Raw genomic sequence first — 13,543 nt, 5'->3', positions numbered from 1 at the left:
ACACAATTAGGACTAATTATGCTTGTTGGGAAATAACAATATTAGACATAACTAGCTCCTCAGGGGTATTGTGAGGATTAACTGATAAATGTTTGTAAAAAGCTTTGAAGATGAAAAGAGCTAAATGTTGTTATTATTGTTATTAGAAGAGCTTAACCCAGCTCCTACTGGTTGTGCTCTGGGTGAGGGTCTTGGCTCACAAGGCACAGCAGCTGCTTAGGGACCATTAGGGTGTGAGTCAAGTTTCAGCAGCAGGAATAGGCACAAAATGTTCCCATTTGCCATGTCCGTTTACCAGATAGTGAGCCCCAGTAACTGGTGAAGCCTGCTCTAGCTCTTGGCCAGCCGACACAACATAGCATAAGCTTGTTTAAAAAAAAAAAATCTGTTTTATCCTAGTTAATCCCTGTCCACATTTGTACTCAGTTGTCACTTTACATTAGTGGGGTTTTTTTGGTTAATACTGCACTCTAAGCAAAAAACTCATTGGAAGGTCAGAGAAAACTTGAGTTTAGTTGTGCTTATTTCTTTGACTTGGGTAATTAAGATCAAGTGCACTATTAACCTCTCTTTCCCTTCACTCTCTGGAGAAAGGTGGATGGACAGAACTGACTGGAAACATCTTTAGGTGAGTTCCCTCCTATGAAGTGCTGATGTACTGAAGAACCTTAAACCACATTGTATTTCAATATTATGCTATAGTACCTCTTAACTTTAGTATATCATTTAAAAAAATTGAATAGCAGTGTAAATATACAGAACACATTAGGGACTAAGGTCCTGTCTAATAACACCTACTAATAACATCAAGACAAGAGGCAGCAGCCGAGGAAAGTGAGGTTCCAGAGGCTCCTGTATGAGACGACTGTTGTGAGAAGGACTAACAGAATGTGGGGTTTAAAGAGTGGCTGAAAGGAGAAAGGAAGCTCTTGGTCAACAAGAACGTATTGCTTTAAAGCAAAGGAGACAGTATGTGAGAAAGAAATGAAGAGAAAAAATTAGGAGGATCCCTGGAAAAGAGAGTAGAAGGAAATGGGACCAGGTGTGCAGGAAACTGTGAGAGACCAGAGGGCCTGGAAAATAAGGATGAAGAGCTATTGTACTTTTCTACAGTGAAAAAAATTAAACCAAGCATTAAAGAAAGATTGGGATTGTGGTGAAGAAACAATTGTCACACAACACAAGAAAGGAATCAGATACTTTATTCTAACACTGAGTAATGTATTTTAATAATATAAGGAAATCAGAATAATGATCAAAAGAGGGAACCAGAGAGGAAATTCAGCAATTTAATACAGTAGAAAAATTGGTGTTGTCAACATTTTTGTCAGTAATTTGGTGATGATTTTACAAATTTCAAAAGAAGTAAACTAGTTTTCACAGACTTTTGATAGGAAAAAAATCTATCACAAGCAAAATTTGTCTTTAAACGCTGAACTATTTAAGGAAAATAACTTCTTCCTTCTCTTTGGAGTTTAGAGGATACAGAGCCTTTCACGTCCTATGTCATTGGTTTAAATTGAGCCCTCATCATTACTGAATGAAAAATACTTAATATGGGGATAGCTTTTCAGAGGTGTGTATGAAATGACATGATGGTCTCAACCAAGTTCTCAGTGCACAGATATCAGTCACAAACTATCATCACAATTTGTTACATTGCTGGCTGTGTGATCAAAGAAGTCAGGATTTGAATAAGTATGAAGACTGAAAGACCAGGTCAGAGCAATGTGTGGGAAGCTTGCACTGAGTAGCTGTAGGGGTAAGGAGTTGGCCAAAGTTCAGGAGTGGAACTCTTTTATGGACCTGTTAAAGATGTGCAGTATGCAGGGCTTTCCTACAGTGGATCCGTAGGCAGGGAAATTCTCAGGCTAAACTTCATAAAGGTAAGTTACTGTAGAGAGGATATAGAAGTGAGTTATGGGTAAGACCTTTTATAAAAACATTGTAGTTATTTTAAATAGTCATGAAAAGCTAGGAAATTGTTGAGTGACAGGTAAAGATAGAACATGTCTATCTTCATATGAAGAAAAATGAATTAAAATCACTGGAGTGGAAACTGGTAGTTGCCAGTGATAATGACTTGATTACATTTAATATAGCCAAAGAGAGGGCCGTCCTGACAAGTAAACACACACACACACACACACACACAGTGCTTCAAAAGTATATATGTTAGTATTGAAAATGCCTTCAAGTATTATGTATCTGCCCTCTGGATCTGACCACAACTGAATAAATTATAAAGTTAGGCTCTTGTGGATTAGTATTGCTACTCTCTCCTGCTTCTGGAGTTGAAAGAGGAGTGATATTCATGTCACACTCATAGTCTTTTAATTCATCTGCATCTTCACTTCTTAAATGGGTCTTCTGAAAGAAAGCTGTATGACATCCCCTTGATTTTAAGTGCCTCAAAGTTTTGATTTTCTTGCTGGCTTCATTAAGCCCCAGTACATTTCAGGAACAAAACTTAAAGGAGTTCATGAAAAAAATAGTAGTTGTTCAGCTGCTAATTGACAGCTTCTGAGTGCCTCTCCATTCAAAACAAAAAAACAAATGCCCTCCCTCCCCCTTCCCCCCCCATAATACTCTTCACATCCCAGATTTCCAGTACAGGCACATTCAGATCCCAGATGGAATTTGCCTGCACTCTCCCTCCCTCACCTCTGAATTTGAATTAATTAGAAATCTGACAGAAATAAACCTCTATTTACCAAAATATCTATGTGTGACAAAGTATATAAATTAATTAAACCTATTGCTTCAAAAATATGAATGAGTAAGTAATGGTATGTAAATGCTAATATGCACATGGTATATAAAAATGTAGACCAAGAGACTAATGAAAAAGTTAAACATGAAGTGACATAAACAATAATGCATGTGCAAATAAATATAAATATATTATTACCATAAACATGTTATAAATATATTAACTTTAAGTATGAGTAGAAACATAAAAATAAATATACAAGTGCTCATGTAAAGTGATACATGTAGTCACAAATAACACACAAGTAGATAGTTATGAATACATTAGGATTACTTATATATTATAAACAAATATATTTATATCTATATTTATATGTCTAATTAGAAATAAGGAGATAATCGTACTACAGTTATGATGATTATATAGATATACTTACATTGGTTTATCAGTATATTGAAAATATTGATTATCCAGCTATACTACATAGCTTGTCTAAGAGTACTAATTATACCCAATAACCCTATTTAATATATCAAATATTTCAAATATATGTACATAAGTTGCCCGATTTTCCCATAGTTCTTTTTATTCAGATCTTATACTCTCCATTTTCTTTCTCTTTATGAGAGGATCATGCTGTTACCCTTAGTGAGATCTGGTCTCAATTTCGGTAGTGCTTTTCAAGCATCCTATGGGGTTTTGAAGTATTTCACAGAGTCTGTCAGCTTCAATATGAAGATCGCAGGATATCTGAGGCTGTACTTAATAACTGATCCCCTGAGAGCTCATTTGATGCCATTAAATGCTGCTCTCGTCTTCCTTAAACTTACAGAGAAGTCTGGATACAAAGAAAATTTTAAATCCTATACTTAAGAGTTCCTTTTTGCCTAGCAGCAGACATCAGCTTAATTTTGTCATTAAATTGTAGCAATTTAAAAATGATGGTCTGGGGTTATCATTGTGCTTTCACCTTATGGCCCCTGCCACACAATGAGCCCTTTCAATCTCCAGGGGAGGTGAACTGACATCCAACCCCAGTACCCCAGGGGTCCTCAAACTTTTTTTGCTGGGACGCCCTTTGAAAATATTTCAGGCTCTTATGACCTACCTCCATACCAGGCCATCCTTGCTTCTGCGCTGCTGCTGGCAGCAGTGCTGCCTTCAGAGCTGGGCGCCTGGCCAGCAGCCACCGCTTTCATGACCCCCCTACAGTAGTCTTGTAATCCCCTTTTACGTTGGGACCCCTTGTTTCAGAAACACTACCTTAGAGAGTGTGTCCTTCAGAAAGCTAATCGTGAGTTTTGCTTCCAGCACTCCAGGAACCACAGTAACTGCAAATTATTCCTGTGTGATCTGTTTTCGTGATCTTCCTGATTCTCCTCAAGACTGGTTAGTCTTTTTGCCTTAAGGAAGCACTCTCCGTTTTTAACCTCCTTATATGGAGGTTTTTCATAGGTCGTTTGCTAAATAGGTCAAACAAGTTTTGACTTCTCCCATATCTTTAGAGAACTCACATATATCTTGAGATTAAAAAGATCAAGTTTGGTAGTTAGATAGTCCTTCCTAATTGCAAAGTCCTGTGTGAAAGACTGCTGGGTTTCCTCAGCCTTATCTTTCTTTGGAGAATCAGACTTGGGTCATTTGGCATTTCTATTTTTCCCTTCAGGATCCATAATAATACAACAAAAAGGGACACCCTGACAGAACATTATAGTTTAGATACCTGGGAGTCCTTAACTGATGAGGATTAGTGCATGGGCATTGAGGAGACCAGGAGTCAGGCAGCTCCTACTTCTCTATTGATCATGTGACCCAAGTATCCATATTTTTTAAAGGATGTTGAAAAACTAGAGATGGTGCAGAGAAGAGACACAAATTGATGGGGGACTAGAGAAAATGCCTTACAGTGAGAGATTTAAGGAACTTGATCTATTTAGCTTATCAAAAAAGAAGATAAGAAAAGCATAAGAAAAACCAACAGCTGGAAGTTGAACCCCATTGAATTAAAATTAGAAATTGGGCACAAAATTTTAACAGTGAGGGTGTTTACATCATTTCCCTTGGAAATGTGTTCAAACGGCTATTCTCCCTTTCTTGATGTCTTCAAATAAAGATGTTTGCTTTAATCAAATATAAGTTAATGATCTCAAAACAGGGATAACTGGATGAAATTTCAAAGGCTGTGATATACAGAAAGTCAGATGATCTAATGGTCCCTTCTGGTCTTAGACTCTCTGAAACTATGAAGTTATGCAAAAGTTTAAACTTACAATAAATGTAAAAATTGGGGAATAAGGACATGGAGCCAGATTACTTCAACTCCACTACTGTAATGATGTCCTGAGACAAATCAACTCTTACCTGTCCATAACAAACAGCTACACCTTCTAATTAGAGTGCCTCACTGTGATTGTACTAACACTAGACTCTTTTTATGTTCATGCATAGTTTGCAGAAACAACTCTATCCAACTAGATCCTAATTAAGCAAATTGAAGGCAATCATTGTCCCACTTTCTATCTCTCATTATGGGCCCCATTGTGAAAGATGTTGAGGCTATAAAAGGATGTGGAAGATGGCAGTGGTTTTACAACCCCTCCACTAGCTCAGTGAGCTATGTTAAGAAGCAGTAGACACAGACATATCCACATTGTCCTCTGCTGATGAGGGACCTTTGTGGATGAGACAAGGAAGTAAAAGAGATGTGGTTCTCAGAGCCCAAGAGGGACTTAGAGCCGATGGAACTACATGGAGGTGTGTGTGTGGGGGGGCAACCATAAATCTGCTTTTATTATGTAAGATTTTTTAAGAGGCTGACAGTTGATATGGTGAAACTGTCTAACTCCTGTATCCATAAGCAAAACTAATTCAAACTGCATATATACAGTTGAGTCCTGCGGGAGAGACGGTATAAAAATTAAAGCCTAATAAAACACAATGAAATAAAGTTAATCTTCATGTTGGTAGCCATTTTTAAGCACTTTAGTTGCATTAATTCTTCATGTGTCTTTACATATGGGTTAGCAACCCAGTTTTTCCATCCTATCCGTCACCTTTGATTCTCTCTGTTCCCCCTTTCTTGTTTGCTTCAGTTCTAGCTGCAATTTAAACATCTGTTTGTAAAATCTTGGATCTGCTGTAGTCATGTGTCCTTTGACTTGCCTTCAGCTGTCATATTTCTGGTCTTTCCCAAAGACGCAATTCATGTGCTACTCACAACTTTTGTTTATCTTGTTAGTTATTTAAGTGTGCTGTGCCAGATGCTATCCAGAAAAATGTTTTGCTTGCACTCTCCCATCTGTGCATTGCTCTTTTCTTTTAAATTCTCCATCTGCAGCAAGACATCTTCTCAGATAAATAAAAGTGTGCCATGTTTCACTGAGGGATTTGTGGTTCTTTATCTACATTTGTCCACTTTGCACCCCCCAATTGCAACTGTACACAGTCCTCACATGCTCATCACTAAAGAACATTGGTGAGGGCGTATAATCGTGACACGTCTATTGGTCTAAGGTTGTTCAATCTGTTACAGCTTCTGTCCCTATGTGGTGAATGAAAATTCTTGGCATTGTGGAGGAGAACAACCAACCTCACAGATGTTCCTGTCACATATTATCATCGCTATTTGCAACTTTGCTGGCTCTCTAAGCAAAGAGGTCAGGGCTTGAATGTACACGGAGTGTGAACTACGTAATTTTCTGAATCTGAAGGTGGACCCTCCAGGCCAGGGGTGAAGAACATTGTGAGAGTAGAATGTGGGAAGCTTGCACTGCCATGCCCACATGCTGTACCTGTACCGTAAGTGAGGGAAAAGAGGACCATTCATAAGTATTACAATTAATTTGTTAAATTTTCACGTTACAAAGGAACCTACATGGAGACCTCTTGTTATTCAGACCTGACAATGAAATGAATATATAGAGAGTTCAGATGCTGAAATTCCTGTTAGATTCTAAAGCCACTGTTATGCTACCCTGTGTATGAAAGTAACGTCATTAACCCATTCAGTGGATGATTCTATTATGTACAGCTGTTCTGATTTAGCAGATGGTGAGCCCATGTGCTACATTGGTCAAATAATATCTTTCAAATGAAAAAAGATAGCTTAGTTGTGGTAGCTAGCAGAAATCCATTTATTATTTATAGAGCTGAATAAAACTGCTATTATAAACTAACAGGCTTTCTAGTTTGAAAAGTTGATGGCATTTTGCTCACATGGAAAATTGACCCGCATTTCAAAGATTTGTCTATGCATTTAGTTATTTATTGTATATTGCTGACACAATATCAAATTTGGCAAGAATCAGAGATCAAAATACTGGTGATTGGTGAATGTATAGTTTGTGTGACTTTTCTGTGTACTGCCCCTTTAATTTTATACAAGTCACCTGTCCGTGGCTACAGTCAGCTATTTTGAGACTCTGGGCTCAGTGCTCAGAGACAGAGGGGAGATGCACCTCTGAACTTTCTGATGGAGATTTAAATTTGTTCTTGCTTTTTAGGTTTCTTAATTTAAAATGAATGACGGTGTGGATTAAAGTACAGTGGGCCACTTAAAAAGATACTTCCTTTTTGAAGGATTCTACCAGTCTGAAAGATTCCTTCCACTAAATGAAGCAGGGATCCTGTGGGAAAATAGTATGTAATCATGCCATTAAAGACTATATAATAATGCATATGAACAAGGGGTTTGAATTAAGGTTGCATAGACGTCCTTAATTCTGAAATTTCCTAACTTTTGAGTGCTTGACTTTACAATCTTAATATTATTTTAATATATTTTTTTCAGATGTAATATACATACAGGGTATGGGCAATGCAAATTCTAGAATGCTGTAGGAATGGGTTTAATTGATGGCAAATATGTTGAGAAAGTAAATATGGATCAGCATTATAATCTTTTTTAAGGTTTCAAAAGTTGTTTAGCTGTCATATTTGTGTTGCCCTTATTATTTCCTGTACCTCTCAGTCTCCTGACTTCTGATGGAAGGAAATATGAGAACCAGAACATGAAACTGAACTGTGTAGCCTCACTCTCCAAGCAAATCCAAGGATAAAAAGTAAGGTAAGTGGAAAAGTAAAACACATTTTTAACATAATTTCCATGTTAATGATCCAATGATCCGTTTGTCAGTAATACTGTATTGGAAGATTTTTAAAGGTATAGTCAAACCTCTTTTATCAAAGTCTCTGCCTAACAAACTCCATGGTTTGGTTATGATTATTCAAAGCTGTAGCATATCAGTTGAGATTATTTCCTTGAGCCTCTTTTCAACTACCCCAAAACTAACCACATAAAGGGAAGACAGGATCCAGGTCAGCTCCTGCCTCTCCTACTTAGCTGGATCCATGACAATCCATATTTCCTGAGTGTCCCTGAAGTTTAAAATAAATGAAGTTTTTATTGCATATGGACCAACTCTTGTCCCACTGAAGTCAATGGGAGACTTTACATTGACTTGAATAGAATCTTGACAGTGTTGATTAATGGCATTTTCAGTGTTCAAGAAGACACTATCAATTTGCATAATTTCCTCTGTCTGCACTCCCTATCTGGGATATTGTTGCTATGCAAATGTATTGTTAGTTACAGTCTAAGAGCCACTGGATTACAAAAGACACTACAAAAATCTAGTTTAATTTAATTACTTCAGTAAAGAACTTCATTGTTTCAATACCCAGAATGTTTCCGCACAATTTTGGGGCTCCCACCTCCTTTCCAGGACCTAATGGCCCTCTACAGGTTAACTGGACCTTGTCCCAGTAAAGGAGCCTTTATCACATTGTTAATATTCTTAAACATGTACATATATTTATTAGCAATTAATAATCAATCAACAGAATACACACACCAAGCATCTAATGCTCACCATGCCCAATAAAGCAGATGGATGTCTCCCAATGGCCAGTCAGGATCCAATCTTCTCTGGGGCTCTGGCTTCCATCTCAGTCTAGTCATGCAGGAGTTAAAAATCCTACCAGCTTTGATCTTGAGCCGTATCCCAGAGTTAAGTTCCAATGAGCTGGTTTCCTAACCCTCGTTATATAGTCAAAATGAGAGTTCTTCTTATCAATACCTTAACCAATTATTTTACTCAAAGCCTAGCTTTGCAAAAACACCTACCAAATATTTTCACTATACTGTACAAAGATTCACATGCCTAAGACTGTCTATTCATTAGTTTTTGTATTTTTTTAAGTTAGTAAAAACTTCTTAAGGTCTACTTATCTTTATTCTTCATTAGTGGAATACATTTGCAACAGCAAAACCTTGTACTTTTCATTATCAGGAAGAAGCTGCGGGAACTCAAGGCTAGCTTGTCCTTTCTCTCCCCATTCTCATGACTTTGTGAATATATATATATCCCTGTTAGTAATGCTGCAGCTGCAGCTGATACTTTTCTATCTGTCCACCTACACAAGGCCAAATTCTCCTGAATCTGTAGTTTTTGTTTCCAGCTTATGGTGGCTGAGCATACAAAATGGCTGCGGGTTATGCTAAATCCATACACAAGAAGGCGGTGGGTCATGTCAAGTCCAGGCCTCTCATTACACGAAAGGCAGTCATTTTGTGCTTTGTACAAATAGAATAGGAAGTTTGCAGGGCATTGCAAAGCCTCTTCTGGCAACAGGAGAAGCCTGGGGTTAATGAAACAGCTTTTGTGGATGGGCCAAGCCTAAGAGAATTTGGGTGAAGTTCCCAAACACATAATGCTTTTCTCTAATTAACTTCTAAGAGAAAATCGTGCTAAGAAGTAATTGAGGTGAAGTCCCATGGACAATGGCCTAGCAAATCCTTGGGACTGAATGTTACTGTGTGTGTGCTTGTGAGCACAACATTAATGATTCTGCATTTTTCATGACTTAAAGTGCTCAGGCTAGAATGAAGGTTCAAAAAACATTGTCACTGTAATGCCAAGTGCCTTTTTGGCTCTTCAGAAGTGGCAGGAGAAAGCTGGGGAGGGCATAAGGACCATTCTATGTCCCTCTTGACATCTTACTCAGAGCGTGGCCAAAATACTATTGCGAAGCCTAGTGTATTGCCCTTCCATGGGCTTTAATTTTTTGTAATGAAGTGGGGAGGAATAAGGAGAAGGCAAATCAATATCATTATTCTTCACACCTTCACGGGCCACAGAGCTGAGTAGGCATGTAACCCATTGCACCTTCGGTGGGGCTAAGGAGCTACCCTCTCCAGCTGACTTCGACTAGCCAGAACTCCTTTTGGCACCAGTTACAATGCAGCCTCTACACACATTCCTCCAGCATGCTTCCAGTTCTCATGGATCTTACCCTGGCCTTTCAATAATGACTGGATAGTAAATGAACAGTACAGATGGTGTGACATTGATTAAGGGTTAATTCAATATGCATTGGAAGGCCTGTTAAAAACTTACTTAGTGGTACTAAAAAATCAAATATCCCCCTACAATTGTTGGAATGTATTATTATGTATTACATTTTGTATAGACTGAGGCTGAGAGAGGTGGAAGAGGGGAGGAGGAAAAAAGGAGGTACAGCAGTCTCTCTTGAAGAGGTCTTCTCAAACTCTTGTTCCAGTCTCTTTTCTTAGATAAAGATATTCATTCGTTCAGATACAAATAATAAGAGAGTTTGCATCACATTTCACCTGCCCAGCCCTGGCCACCATCTCCCCAACACCATAGCCTCAAAAAGAACAGAAAAGTGCATTTTAGGCACATGAAGACAGACAATTACTAATTTCACTCACTTTCCTCATTACCGCATATGACTCAGGAAAAAGTGGTACTGATTACAGATTAGTCAGAATTAAAAAAAAAAAATGTCTGCATGTGGAGAGTGTTAAGTCTGAAAGATGACTCAAGAAATAATGGTGAAATCCCATCCCTCTCTCTCTCTTTCTCTCTCTCTCTCACTCACTCTGTTTTCTCAGGTCTTCTTTGAATCTCCTCTGGAGCAGATTGGAGCCTCCCATGCAGCCCAGCCTCACACTCTGAGAAACAGAGCTAGCATTCCTCAAAGGCATACTGTAGAAAGGAATTTTGTTTTCCTCACGAGCTCAGCCCTGGCTTTCCAAGCACCATTTCCTATTGTTGCTGATCTGCTTGCCCCCTTACTTTGACCTTCACTTTCTGGTTAAAAGGATCAAATTATAATTAATTTCTCTGATTTTCTTTGTTTTGAAAGTCAGAATGGGAATTTCACACATCTCTGGACACTGCTCAGCAGCAGGTGAAGAATGTTACATCCTATGTAAGGGCCACTCAGAGAAAATAATCAACTGCACCGCCATTCTTAAAAGAACTTACCGTATATACTCATTCATAAGCTGAATTTTTTTAGTAAAAAAGGGAAGCACCAGAGAAGGGGCTCAGCTTATGAACGGGTATAGAGAGGGAGAGGTGGGACACAGCCCCTCCCCCCAACAGAGGGAGCAAGGAGAGGCAGCACAGCCAGCAGAGCCAGAAGGGAAGAGGCAGGGCCAGAGTCTCTCCGCTTCTGGCCATGCTGCTCTCCTCCCAGCCTCCAAATCAGCTGCAGCTCTGGGGCTGGCAGGCTGCAGCTGTGCCGCTCGGCCCCACCCCCCAGAGCAGGCTGTGGCCGCGTCGCCCGGTGTAGCAGCACAAACAGCAACCCTCCACTTTTGCAACTAGTTGCAGTTTCCACCACGCAAAAGCGAAGGTTACTGGGCATGCTCAGTTCGGGTCAGCATGCTCAGTGCACCCAAAGTAGGGAATTGGGAGAGGGAGCTTTTTGTGTCGTCACATGCCTGCAGACGCTCGAGGTAAACAAACCATCTCGGCCCGCCAGCGGCTTATCCTGATGGCCCAGGAGCCAAAGTTTGCTGACCCCTGAATTATAGGGTCAGCTTATGAATGAGTCATAAAAAGTTTCCATTTTTACTTATCCATCTTGGAGGGGGTCGGCTTATAAACAAAACGGCTTATGATCGAGTATATACGGTACTCTGTCCTCATAAAATGGAGGTTTTGCATCTATGCACATGTCCAACTTCATTTGCCCGCTATTTTATGCCTCAGTTTATAGTGATTATTTGGCTATAACAGTTAAAATGGGGATAGCCCACATCAATCTTGACAGCAATCTTCCATTGTATTTTAACAACTGCAATAAGAAACAGCAGTCTTACTGGCTACTAGCATTATTCACATTGAATCTTCTTCAAAGCTGTAACTGTCACAGGACAGAGTAATAGCTGTTAACTGCCTTCAAATATATGTTAATAAAGGAGAATGTCGATTCTTAGTTTAGAAGAACTGAACACAAAGCATTTGCTGCGGCTGAGAGAATTTCAGGTGAAAATCAACCATTAAGCACATTGTAAAGCTAGTAAGGAAGGCTGGTATAAGCCTTTCACAGAACAAATTCAACGATAGACTTGTTATCTCTCCTGTAGGATGGGCATCTAAATTAATCCCTACTCACTATGTACAGGGTTGAACGAAATGATTTGCTAGTGAAGAAAATCCTCCCTTTTCCTCTTCTGATGCAAATGTTAACCTCGCAGCCGAACCACGACCAGAGTCCAGTTGAGGTGGGCTTTACATAAGCGACAGTGTCTTCCTTCTACCACTCCTGCAATCGGTGCCACGTAAGTGGACATTGCATATATTTTTATTTAATTTTAGAACTTCTTTCTAATCTTTGTTATTTCTTCCATAAACTGAAATGTCACCCATATAAACTTCCACAACCTCCAGGCCTTTGCAGGATCTTTGCAGGATCTTGCTCATTTTTTTCTATGGGAGATTTTAGGGTACTTGTGATGCTGAACAAGAGATGACATAAAGAACATCATCTGAAAAGTCACGATCTTGGCAGTATCAGGGTAGAGCGGAACTTGACAGAATCTGCTACCTGGAGAATATTAACTTTGAGACTAGCTTTGATAGCGGGGAGAATATATCAATGTCAAAATGCTCTACTTGTTCATTAAGAGCCCTTATAAAGGCTTCCACGCTTTCTCTCAGTCTTCTCTAATCCTTAGATGAAAGCACACACAGTCTGGAGTGTTAAATTGCTTTTTGAAAGGCCATGTCCATCGTCCTTCTGAAGAAAGATGTCAATCGTTCTGCCTTCTTCAGACTAATGACTGATCTCTATTTCCAGCTTCACTCCCCACTGCATAAGATAATGAGCTGACTTGTACTTCATTTCACTGTGTTAAGCGTTGTTGACATTCAGAATCTGATGATGCACTTGTGACATTCAGGCCATTCCGTAGACTTGTCAAACTGAGAGTCTTTGGGATGGTTGAATTTGGCCATTCTCTTCTCCTCGCTTGCCTACGTTCAAAATGAGTTTACATCTGCCCCCCATCATGTGACAATAGTAAAAAATAATTCACTTCCTTCTACCACTGAACAAGGGATTTTTTTTGGAATAAGGAAAGTAGTTATATCCCTGAAAATACTATTTCTCTTTGGCTTTGATGCAGAATGGCTTCCCTGGCCCCTGCCTTTACAGCTTCAAAGGAACCAGACACATACCATTATGGAGGTGTGCAGGGGAAGAAGGGGAAATCTGAGTGTGGGTTCCTATGATGCTGCAGAGGCAGGGTCCCAGAAAGGTTCTGACTGGAAGCTCTGTATTGGAGCTGAGGGAAAGGGAGTCTCTTTCAGGGCCTTACTCTGTCATTGCTGCCCCACTGCGGCTGTTGTGTCCAATGGTTGGCACTAGGCCTTCCAGGGAAGCTGGGGATGCACAGTGCAAAAGGCCCATTGTTTGTGAAGGTGGCAGGTATTTGGAGGATACATGGGAAGGACAGTACTGGGACGTGTTGAGCTCAGATAGGTGTGGCTGATTGGGTGCGAGAGATGAATAATC

The sequence above is a fragment of the Terrapene carolina genome, unplaced genomic scaffold, assembly GCF_002925995.2.
Source record: "Terrapene carolina triunguis isolate 2854851 unplaced genomic scaffold, T_m_triunguis-2.0 Scaffold558, whole genome shotgun sequence".
Classification (NCBI taxonomy): domain Eukaryota; kingdom Metazoa; phylum Chordata; order Testudines; family Emydidae; genus Terrapene; species Terrapene triunguis.
Note: the sequence above shows the minus strand (reverse complement) of the source record.